This window comes from Heloderma suspectum, chromosome 4 (genome assembly GCF_057233095.1).
Source record: "Heloderma suspectum isolate Gila_16-S chromosome 4, 16-S_ref, whole genome shotgun sequence".
NCBI lineage: Eukaryota > Metazoa > Chordata > Lepidosauria > Squamata > Helodermatidae > Heloderma > Heloderma suspectum.
Genome location: NC_139461.1, coordinates 118,838,716 through 118,850,213, shown reverse-complemented (window position 1 = coordinate 118,850,213; position 11,498 = coordinate 118,838,716).

Sequence of the window (11,498 nt, the reverse complement as noted above, 5' to 3'; positions counted from 1 at the left end):
GGGGGGCACCCCAAAACCAGCCCCATAAGGACTTGGTGGTACAGGATGTTGAGAGACAGAGAGGAAAATAATACAATGGGGTGAGATGGGGAATGAAATGGAGAGGCCAGAAAAGGAGAAAGCAACAGACAGAGATAAAAAGGGCCAGAGAGCCTTCACATTAGCCCAGTTCACAAGTAATGAGAAGTCACCATGGATGAATTTCCCCACAGGGCTTCTTGTTGTGTTGATGGCTGCCATTTTGAATATTCAGGGGGCGCCCTAGCTGCTTATATGTAAGCCCGGCACGGGTGGGTTCTTGCGGTGGTTAATAAACCACCCATGATGCTAAAACAGCTCCGTGGGTTCTGGTGGCCTGCAAGGTACTTGACAACCACCCTGCTCTTCAGCCCTGGGCAGGCATCAAAATTAGGAGCTTATCCTTGGCGGACCATCATACATGGCTCATGAGCTGCATTTTTGCCTGGAGTTGGCTGACCACTCATAAGTGTGTAAAAAAGGGACTTAAGGCAGCCATAGCTTGTCGTGCAGTGGCACACCTGCTGAAATGGAGAAAAGATACTGGAGTCCTGCCCAACTTTGTTTCTTGTTACCGTAGTAATGGTGGCAGAAGTGGTGGCAGGACCACATTGTGTTTCTTGAGAGTCATTAAGAGTGGTTCATTTTTCCTCACACTGAAACCAAAGTTGTGTTGACACAAACACATGAGAACTTCTAAGATCTCTAAGAACTGAACTGGCAAACTTGCAGATTCTTCTTGGAGGGAGAAAACATGGCATCCGCTTTTCGTTGTACACACATACCTCCATTTGAGCTGTTGCATCTGCCTGGAGTTACCGACTGGCCAGGAAAAAAGCCACTTGATGTGCATAAATCAGCTGGAGCGGGTCTTCACACCTGAGAGGTAAGCATGATCACCTTGCCATATCTGTACACCAAGTTGCATTTAAAAGGAATTGGTACCATGGCTGACTGAAAAGTGGGAAATGCTAACATACACCTAGGAGGGCCTGATTTACATCTATATTGTCCTCAGAAGAACTAAAGTGGCTGGCATCCATAGACTGGCATATATTTTGTTGAAAACAAACCATATGCTGACATTAGCAGGAGCTTGCAATATTTCAGTTATGATTCCTCTCTGCCCATACAGATTTTCTATCATGGTTAGGTGAGTAATGGCTGTTCAGCTGCTTTTTCGGTAATGGATTCTTAAACGATGAATGCTTTTAGATCCCATACCTTAATTCCATTTAGGCTTTATACTCAGTTGAACTTTGTATTCATTCTGATTTAAACAAAAATAATTATTTCCCTCCCTCTGTCTTACATGTTTTTGAGGCACGATAAAAAGTCTGCATAACTTGTGAACAGAGATGGCAGTGAACTGCTTCCAGTGGCCCCTCCTGCCCCCTCACATGGTCTGGCCATGGTGCGGAGTGGAGCAAACCCCTTTTGGGTACCTCCACCTAGGGATGTATGGGTTGTGTAAAAACCATTCCGACTGTTTCTCAGATTGTCAGGTGCCTTTCCACCCGTCGTCCGCCAGAACCGGATTCTTTTGTTTCTGAATTGGCGCAAATTTGCGCGTGTGAAAATGTGCAAATTCCCCCAAATGCGCATTTTCACGCTTTAGCCTATGGGGGAAATGCACATTTTTGGCACTCTTTATTTTGCGTATTTTCCAAAGAGGAGATTTGCACAAAAATTGGCAATGTTAGAAAACCGGTCTGCAAGTGTGGAATCCACCTGACAGGGGAAAGCCAGTACTGGCTTGTTGATATGGATCAACACAGCTGCCTGAATTTTTGGCTTCTCCTTGTGGGTGTGGCTGTGGGGAATGTCATGATGAGCACCTGAAATTCAAACTTTACCACTATGTCACTTCCTATGAGCACGCTCCGGGAGAGAGCGCAGGACAGGAAGGCCTGGCATGCTATGGTCCATGGGGTCACGAAGAGTCGGACACGATTGAATGACTGAACAACAACACTGCCTATACAGGAAACGTCCAAAGTATGCAGGCTAAAATTGTGGGTTGATTTTCCTGAAAAAAGTTGGATTCTGGATTGCTTTCCCTTGCTGCACCAATTACACAGCAGAATGAACAGACACACGCCTGCACATGTGCGTGCACACACACACACACACACACACACCATGCATGCTTTCTCTCCTACATCAACAGAAACTTTTCTGACCTCAGTGGCTTATCAGTTTGGCACTGTTTGTTTTAATATCTTGTAAGCTTGTTGGCTTTGCTGAAAAGGCCACCGATAAAGCTTTCTGAGGCGGGAGTCACGGGATTGTGGTGGTTACAGTCTGTCAAAAAGCTGTTCAATTTTGGATCAGCAACAATATTGTCTTCCAAAAAAAAAACTGGAATGGCAGGGTTTATTGTATATACCCCACTCTCCTTCAAAAAGAAACTGCCGCACCTTGCAATGTAAAATAAAATTATGTCACAACAATAAAAGCATAATTAAAATATTATAACCCGAAAGTTACCACTGAAGTACTTTTGGTAGTGAAGTACTCTTGTGAGTGTGTGTATGCACTGTTTAACCATCACTGTGCTTCTCAGCTACAATCCTGAGTCATCCTGTGCTTTATCCCTTTTTAGGTGCTAAAATCCCCTTCATGGATCATGGCCTTGTTGTGGCGAAGGGGCTTGCGTAACTCAGTGAAGCCATAAGCTATGCCGTGCAGGGCCACCCAAGACGGACAGGTCATGGCGGAGAGTTCTGACAAAATGTGGTCCACTGGTGAAGGAAATGGCAACCCACTCCAGTATTCTTGCCAAGAAAACCCCATGGAACGTATCACAAGGCTAAAAGATATGATGCCGGAAGATGAGCCCCTCAGGTCGGAAGGTGTCCAATATACTACTGGGGAAGAGCAGAGGGAATTTCCAAGTAGCGCCAGAAAGAGTGAAGCGGCTGGGCCAAAGCCAAAAGGACACTCAGCTGTGGATGTGTCTGGTGGTGAAAAGAAAATCCGATGCTGTAAAGAACAATATTGTTTCGGAACCTGGAATGTCAGATCAATGAATCAAGGTAAGCTGGAGGTGGTCAAACATGAGATGGCTAGATTGAACATCGACATCTTGGGAATCAGCGAACTAAAATGGACAGGCATGGGTGAATTTAATTCAGGTGACCATTATATCCAATACTGTGGGCAAGAATCCCTTAGAAGAAATGGAGTAGCACTCATAGTCAACAAAAGGGTGGGAAAAGCAGTACTGGGGTACAATCTCAAAAACGACAGAATGATCTCAGTACAAATCCAAGGCAAACCATTCAACATCACAGTAATTCAAGTCTATGCCCCAACCACTGAGGCCAAAGAAGCTGAGGTTGATCGGTTCTATGAAGACCTACAACACCTTCTAGAACTAACACCAAAAAAAGATGTCTTCTTCATCATAGAGGATTGGAATGCTAAAGTAGGAAGTCAAGAAATCACCGGGATAACAGGCAAGCATGGCCTTGGTGTACAAAATGAAGCAGGACAAAGGCTAATAGAGTTTTGCCAAGAGAACACGCTGATCATAGCAAACACTCTTTTCCAACAGCACAAGAGGTGACTCTACACATGGACATCACCAGATGGTCAATACTGAAATCAGATTGATTATGTACTTTGCAGCCAAAGATGAAGAAGCTGTATATAGTCAGTAAAAACAAGACCTGGAGCTGACTATGACTCAGATTATGAGCTGCTTGTTGCAAAATTTTGTTTTAAATTGAAGAACGTGGGGAAAACCACTAAACCATTCAGGTATGACCTAAATCATATCCCTTATATATACAGTGGAGGTGAGGAATAGATTTCAGGGATTAGACCTGATAGACAGAGTGCCTGAGGAACTATGGACGGAGGTCCGTACCATTGTTCAGGAGGCAGCAACTCAATCCATCCCAAAGAAAAAGAAATGCAAGAAAGCAAAGTGGCTGTCTGATGAGGGTTTACAAGTAACTGAGGAAAGAAGGGAAGCGAAAAGGAAGGGAGAAAGGGGAATATATATCCAACTGAATGCAGAGTTCCAGAGAATAGCAAGGAGAGACAAGAAGGCCTTCTTAAATGAACAATGCAAAGAAATGGAGGAAAACAATAGAATGGGAAAGACTAGAGATCTTTTCAAGAAAATCGGAGATATCAAGGGAACGTTTTGTGCAAAGATGGGCATGATAAAGGACAGAGAAGGCAGGGACCTAACAGAAGCAGATGAGATTAAGAAGAGGTGGAAAGAATACACAGAACTCTACAGGAAAGATCTGAATGTCCCTGATAGCCATGATAGTGTGCTCACTGAACTTGAGCCAGACATCCTCGAGAGTGAAGTCAAGTGGGCCTTAGGAAGCATTAGTAACAACAAAGCTAGCGGAGATGACAGTATTCCAGCTGAGCTATTTAAAATCCGAAAAGATGATGCTGTTAAAGTGCTGTACTCAATATGCCAACAAATATGGAACACTCAACAGTGGCCACAAGACTGGAAAAGGTCAGTTTACATTCCAATTCCAAAGAAGGGCAACGCCAAAGAGTGTTCAAACTACCGCACAATTGCACTCATTTCACATGCCAGCAAGGTTATGCTCAAAATCCTACAAGCTAGGCTTCAGCAGCATGTGAACCGAGAACTACCGGAAGTACAAGTGCTAAAATAGTCGAATTCCCTCCCCACCACACCTGTAATGCAGTGGTAGGCAGACACCAAACTACCCCTGAGCACCTTCCTTGGTGCCCACCAAGATGCCCTATTCCTCCCAATTTTAATTTTATTTGTTTTACATTTTCTTACTGGCAGCTGGAATTGCTTCAAAGCGAAGGGGGAGCCTCTAGGTGCTACCATCTCAATTCCCATGAATGCCTCCGGGTAGGGATGTCAGAGAAATCCGCAATGGAACCAAATGATAGTCATATATTTTTATGACTCTGACCCATGGATTCCGCAGCAGACTGGTTTTTCCCGTCAGGAGGATTCCTCAGACTTGTGAACCATTTTTCTAACCTTTGGGAATTTTGTGCAAATGTGGTAATAGAAAAATATGCCAAAAAATGTTAAAAACTCCAAAAATGTGCATTTCCCCCATAGGCTGAAGTGTGAAAATGCACATTTGGGGGAGGATTTCCACATTTTTGCAAGCGCACATTTGTGCTAATGTGAATTTGAGTCAAGTCAGAAACTAACCCCCCCCCCCCCCAATTCCATTGATGAGTGGACGACGGAACGAAAGGCACCTGACAATCCACGAAACACAGACAGTAGGGATTTTACACAATCTATACATCCCTACTTCTGGGCAGGTTACTTGTTCTTTGTGACTAGCCAGGCCCACCCATGGTAGCCATTTTATAGTTGTGCCCAGGACAGTTTCTCAAATTTCCAAATGTACCCAGGTGCCCAAAAGGTTTCCTATGCTTGGTCTAGTCTTATGGCAATTGGCAAATAGTCAAAAAAATGATTCACCAATTAAAGCAAAAGCTGCTTTAGTCTTTATTTTAGTAGTGCCTTTTAGGGAGGATAGGTGACCCTCCCTACTTCCCAAGTGGTCTTCCTGAGAAGCACCTATATTTCTGGCTAACCCATTGGTTCTACAGTGTGAGACCTGTTGTAAACACTTACCTATATGGGTCTATGTACTAGGTATGCATGCCAAGGGCATAAATCCTGTTCACTTATAAACTAAATGGTGACTGTCTAACTTGGGTCGACTGCTTTGCTTAGAGATATTACAAGACCTACCTGCAACAAAGTGTAGCCACGTGAAGTGCTACTGTTCAGAGTTCCAGCCAGCCACACCCTCTTCTAGGATACTCTGTTACCTTCCAACTCTATCATTCTGTGTGGATGGTATTAGCTGCCAGTTGGGTACTTGTAATGTGGAAGGGTAGCTTCAGTTGCATAGACTCCATGTGTCTATTTCCAGTGAACAGACAAATCTGGGATTTGGGTCTACCATTCTGCCACTCACAGCCATCCAGCTCCAAGTGAAGCTGCAAGTAGCCACAGCATACCATACCATATCCATATCCATACCATACTATACCATATCCATATGGATAGCATGCCATATCCATAGCATACCATATCCATATGGATACCATACCATATATCCATACCCATACCATATCCATGGCTGTTAACAGCTGTAATTTTCCAGCATTTTGGAGCTTGAGGGAACATGGAAAGCCCATAACAAAACATGTTAACCGAAAGAGGTTTGTTTGTTTGTTTGTTGGAAATTGAATATATGAACGGGGCAAACACTTCAGTCACACCATCTCTTCTGGCCCTGAGTGAGCTCCATGGCCCCATTAAGCTTGGTGGGTCATCATAAGTTGTGCAAGCCGGTGCTGTGCTCTGTAGTGTAAAGAAACGTGTTCGGAATGCCTTAATGTTTCATTCTGAAGTACAGTCATATGTCAGTTTTTTAAATTAGTTTTTCCAATTAGTTTTTCAGAATAACTGGGCTGAGCAATGCTGCAGCTACAACCTACCCAATTAGGAGGTTGAGGTGATCTTTGCATAAATAAGTTGTATTGAACCATGAGCATGCATAAACACGATTAGACACACCATGGTAAGAAAATGACTACCTTCCAGTGCAGGATTTGCACCATCTGATTTAAGCTGCAGTCTTATACCCACTTACTTAGGATTAAGCCCTACTGAACTCAGTAGGACTTACTTCTCAGTAGACATGCATAGGATTTTGCTGTAAGGAGACGACAGCTTACTGCCCACACACAATGTTCACCCAGTCAGCAGCTCCTCAGCCAGGAAATGACAGGGAGTGAGGTCTACTGCTGCAATCCAGGCTGAGGGTCTGTCTTTATGTGACTCAGTATGGCAAGCTCCACATACACTGATGGTGCTGTAGCACCTTCTGTATGCCCAGTTTCATGTTGTCATCACCTAGCGCTTAACCATTTTTATCTGCAGTATACAATACAGGAATGTGCCTCTAGGCATGTGCAGAGTGCCTAGCCCTCACTGCTGAGAGCAGGGCATTCATACACATACAATTCATAGGAAAGGAGTGGGCTTGAAAGATCTCATGGCTCCCATGCAGGTTGAACCCCAGCACCACCTCTTCAATTAGCATTTCTTACCATAGATACATAGCACATTCCCTGCCACACAAATATTTACTCCAGTACTTCTCCCTTCCCTCCCTTCCAGCAGTTTTGACAACTTTCATCCTTTGCCATAGGAAAGCTTTCCTCAGAAAGCTCATTTCCTCTTCCCCCATCCCCAATTTAATTTGTGCTTCGGCACATTAGCCAGATCTGAGTCTTAAAAAATGTGAAGTAATAATAAAGGAAACTATCTCTGACTGGGTGGGGGGTAAAGCCTGCTAACCCACCTGTTAGGGCTCTGATCTGGATTGAGCCCCCTGTGCTTACATTAACATCTATGCCTTTAACATCGTGTCTACTTTGGCCCTCAATGGGGCTTACTTTTGATTAGATGTACTTAGGATTACATTGTTAATCTCTAATTCTCTCCAAAAAAGAGCCCAGCATGTTACGACACTTCCTATGTGCCGTCTGGCCTCTCCCCTGCCCCCTCCGACACACCCTGGCTAGACAACCAAAATCGGCTGTCTAGCCACAAATGTGGAGCAGGTGAAAAGGGGGCATTCCTGGGGGTGGGGCGTGGACCACGGAAGCCGCTCCAGGAGAAGGATGGCAAACCTACCTAAAAATTTTCCTTACCTGTGGTTATGGAGAAATGCCTTCAACTTATCAGATTTGGCTGCCAAAGAACAGAGCGCCTACAGAACATTGCACATTAAAAATGTGGCCCAATTTAAGAGCAGTTAATGTAAATGGCAAAAGGAGAAGGGGACGGCAGAGGAGGAGATGGCTAGATAGCATCACCGATGCAATGAATATGGACTTGAGCACGCTCCGGGAGAGAGCGCAGGACAGGAAGGCCTGGCATGCTCTGGTCCATGGGGTCACGAAGGGTCGGACACGACTGAACGACTGAACAACAACAACAAAATGTAAGTGGTGCCTTTTTAATAGTTGGGACCTTGTTTGTCCCTAAACAGCCAGAGTACTGTACTTCAAGCCTCCTGAAAAAGTGTTGCTGTGTTGTTTCAAACATAGACCTGCTTCTTCTGGTCTTTGAAATCCTTTGCAATCTTGAATGTTGAGAGGTGCTCCTGATCACGTTTGCCTGTGATGAAGACGTCCTCACAACTACTTTAAGTCACAGTCCTTTGCATGTTTAGACAGAAAAAAAGTCCTACAACTCCCAGCATTTACCAGGCCCTTTTTCTATCTAAACCTGCATAGGATTGCACCTTTATTTATAATTTTTATTTATTTATTTACAATATTTATATATCACTCCACATCAAAGATTTCAAAGCAGTGAACTACAAGATCAATGATAAAACCCCATAATTAAAACAAAACATTTTAAAAGAACAGATTCTGAACTTAATAAACCACTGGACACTTAAGGAAGGCCTCTTGAAATAGCAATGTCTTCAGGAGGCACTGAAAGCAACAAAACGTTGGCTCCTGCCTGACCTCCAAAGGCAAGGAATTCCACAGGAAGGGGGCCACCACTCTGATGGCTCTTTTCCTGGTGGACTCCTACCGGGCCAAAGGGACTTGACTGATCATGACTAGTCCTCACAGATGTGGATGATTGCATAAAGCTTCTTGTTCCATTCTCTCCATTCAGTGTCAATTTTCTCTTGGAGGACAAATCTTCCCCAGTGCAGGTGCTTAATTTCATTCTTGTCTTGACCAATGAATTCAGCACTGCTTTCTAATGTTGATAAGTCTCTTCACTGACCACTGAAATAGAAGTTCCTATATTTCCATGCCTACAGGTCCATTTGTGATTAATTGTACAGTTACTTTAGAAGACTCCTTGTTTTCTTCAATTCCACGGTATAAAGTGTGGCCCTCTTCACTCGACTCCTTCTTTCTCCTGAGGGTTGTTGAGCCTCTTTCAGCTGAAGGGCCAAATTCCATTTTGGGGAAGCTCATGGAGGCCACATTCCAGAGGTGGGCAGGGCCAAAGGCAAAAGAGTGAGGCCAAAATAGATTTTAAAAAAAATCCGCATATTTTACTTAAAAGCTCTTACGGCTATAACTAAGCCTTCGGAGGGGTATTTCAACTGTTTAGATGGGAGAAAAACTACACAAAACCCAGGAAACCACTGAACAATCAGTGGTCAAAGTGAAAGGGGATGGAGCCAGGGAAGGAGAAGGGGGGTGGCCATCTGGGGAACCCCAGAGGACTGGAATGGGCCTCTGGGCCTAAGGTTCTGCACCCCTGCTGTAAATGATCCACTTTCTGCTTTCTTACCTTTTCTTTGGCCTGATGTGACTACAAACTGAGGCTGAATGCATTCCTCCATAATGGAAACACCTCTCTGGGTCCCTAAACATCTGTTGCAAGCTTTGCAATTGGTTTATGTCTCATCTTGAGTTTCTTTTTTGTCTAGATGTAAATCCTATAAAATTTTTCACTGGTGCTTCCATGGCAGTTGCCACATTTGCAGCTTTATCCCAGATCAAGTCCCCATCTGCTACTAATTGCTCTGGATTTTAACATCACCAACTCTATGAACAAATCTCTCTCTCAACATCTCCTTTGCAATATTCTCCAAAGAACAATGTTCAGTGAACTGCTGCTGCTGTTTTCTTCTTCTTCTTCTTCTTCTTCTTCTTCTTCTTCTTCTTCTTCTTCTTCTTCTTCTTCTTCTTCTTCTTCTGTATCAACTCTATACTCTGATATAGATTCACTTTGCTTCCTCCTCCTGTTATGGAACTCCACAATTATACTTGGCCTTGGAGTAGTGTTCAGACAAGATCTTTTGCAACTCTGTTAAAGCTTTATCCCCTGATTTTGTGGCTGCAACCAGGGATGCTTGATGAATTTGGTGGGTCCGAATTCACCTGATCTGTACTTCCTGGGCTAATGTACAGCCTGGATGTGGTCTGTTTCAGAATCTGGACTGTCACTGATTTCCATGATGAGATGTTCCAAGGGCTTGCGAAGCCTTTTTGTTTTCTTTATTTAGCAACAGCAACAAAGTGTAACCTCTGCTGTGCACATTGCAACTGAGGCCACAAATGCCTCTATGAGTGATGTCATATGATGAAATGCTGTCTTGCTCAGGGATGTTGTAAGGGAAAAAACATGGTTGCCCACATGGATCCAGTATCTGGAAAAGAAAGGAAAAGGAAAAGATTGGTGAGCCCTTAGCTGCTCCAGGCAGCTAGTATCAGAAAAGAAAAAGTTGATGAACCCTTGGACTAACCTGTAAGTACCTTTTGGCTACCTTTGATATGCTAAATTTGTGGGGGTGGGTGGGAGGGGAATATGCACAGAAATGGAACAGAACAGGTTAACACATGTGAAAGGGCTACAAAGTAGATAAAGACTGTTCCGTCCATTCTTAATTGCAACAAACTTCTCAAAAGGGAGTAATTTTTATTGCCTGCCTGCCTGCCTGCCTGCCTCTCTCTCTCTCTCTCTCTCTCTCTCTCTCTCTCTCAATCTCTCTCTCTCTCAATCTCTCTCTCTCTCTCTCTCTCTCACTCACACACACACACACACACACACACACACACAGAAACAATGCTTTTTGCTTGTCCCCACCATTGATTTCACTGGCCAAAATATAAGCTGTCATCATACAAGGCTTTTATTGTGCACTTGTGATGGATCACTCACGGATGTTTGTGGGTCCTTTTCTCGACATCATCATCCTCCGGTGGCTCTCCCGCCATTTGTTAGGTTTATTCTGCCATGATTTAACTCGCTGAAAATAGATTAATATATGAAACCCGAAACAAAGAGGTGCTGAAAATCCAGAATGGCAAAATGTTGCACAGTATCACAGCACCATCTGTTGTTGTTGTTTATTCGTTCAGTCACTTCCGACTCTTCGTGACTTCATGGGCCAGCCCACGCCAGAGCCATCTACTGGCAATATAAATGAAACCTATGGGGCTTGCACACACAGGAAACAGGTACAAATAAGGGGGAACCGCATCCATTCTGACAATCATAATTCCGTGAAGACACCGGAAGACAAAGCTCTGGTAAGGGTGTGGGTTTTTAGCCTCGTGTGATGATACCCATAGTGGCCCAGTCTCTCCACATATATCCTCAGGCTCTGAATGAAATTCCTCAATTTTCTCATTGGATGACATACTTAGATTTTCTAATTGCTACTGTTAAGTGCCTTACTTTGAAAGAACACTGAGGTTACTGTCTTTTTATAGGCCCAAATCTTAAGCCATTTACTGAAGAACAAACAAACAGAAATGAAAATGGCCAGAAGAACAGTTGTTGCACCAACTCCATTAAAAAGAATCCTTAAAAAACTTGAAATAAACAAAGGGCAAGAAGTTGGAAAGCATTCTTTAGAGTGGCACTCATGTTCTTTTTTCTCTCTGAAATCCATCTGACTCTAGCACAGAGGAATTTTAAATGAAATTGATGCTTT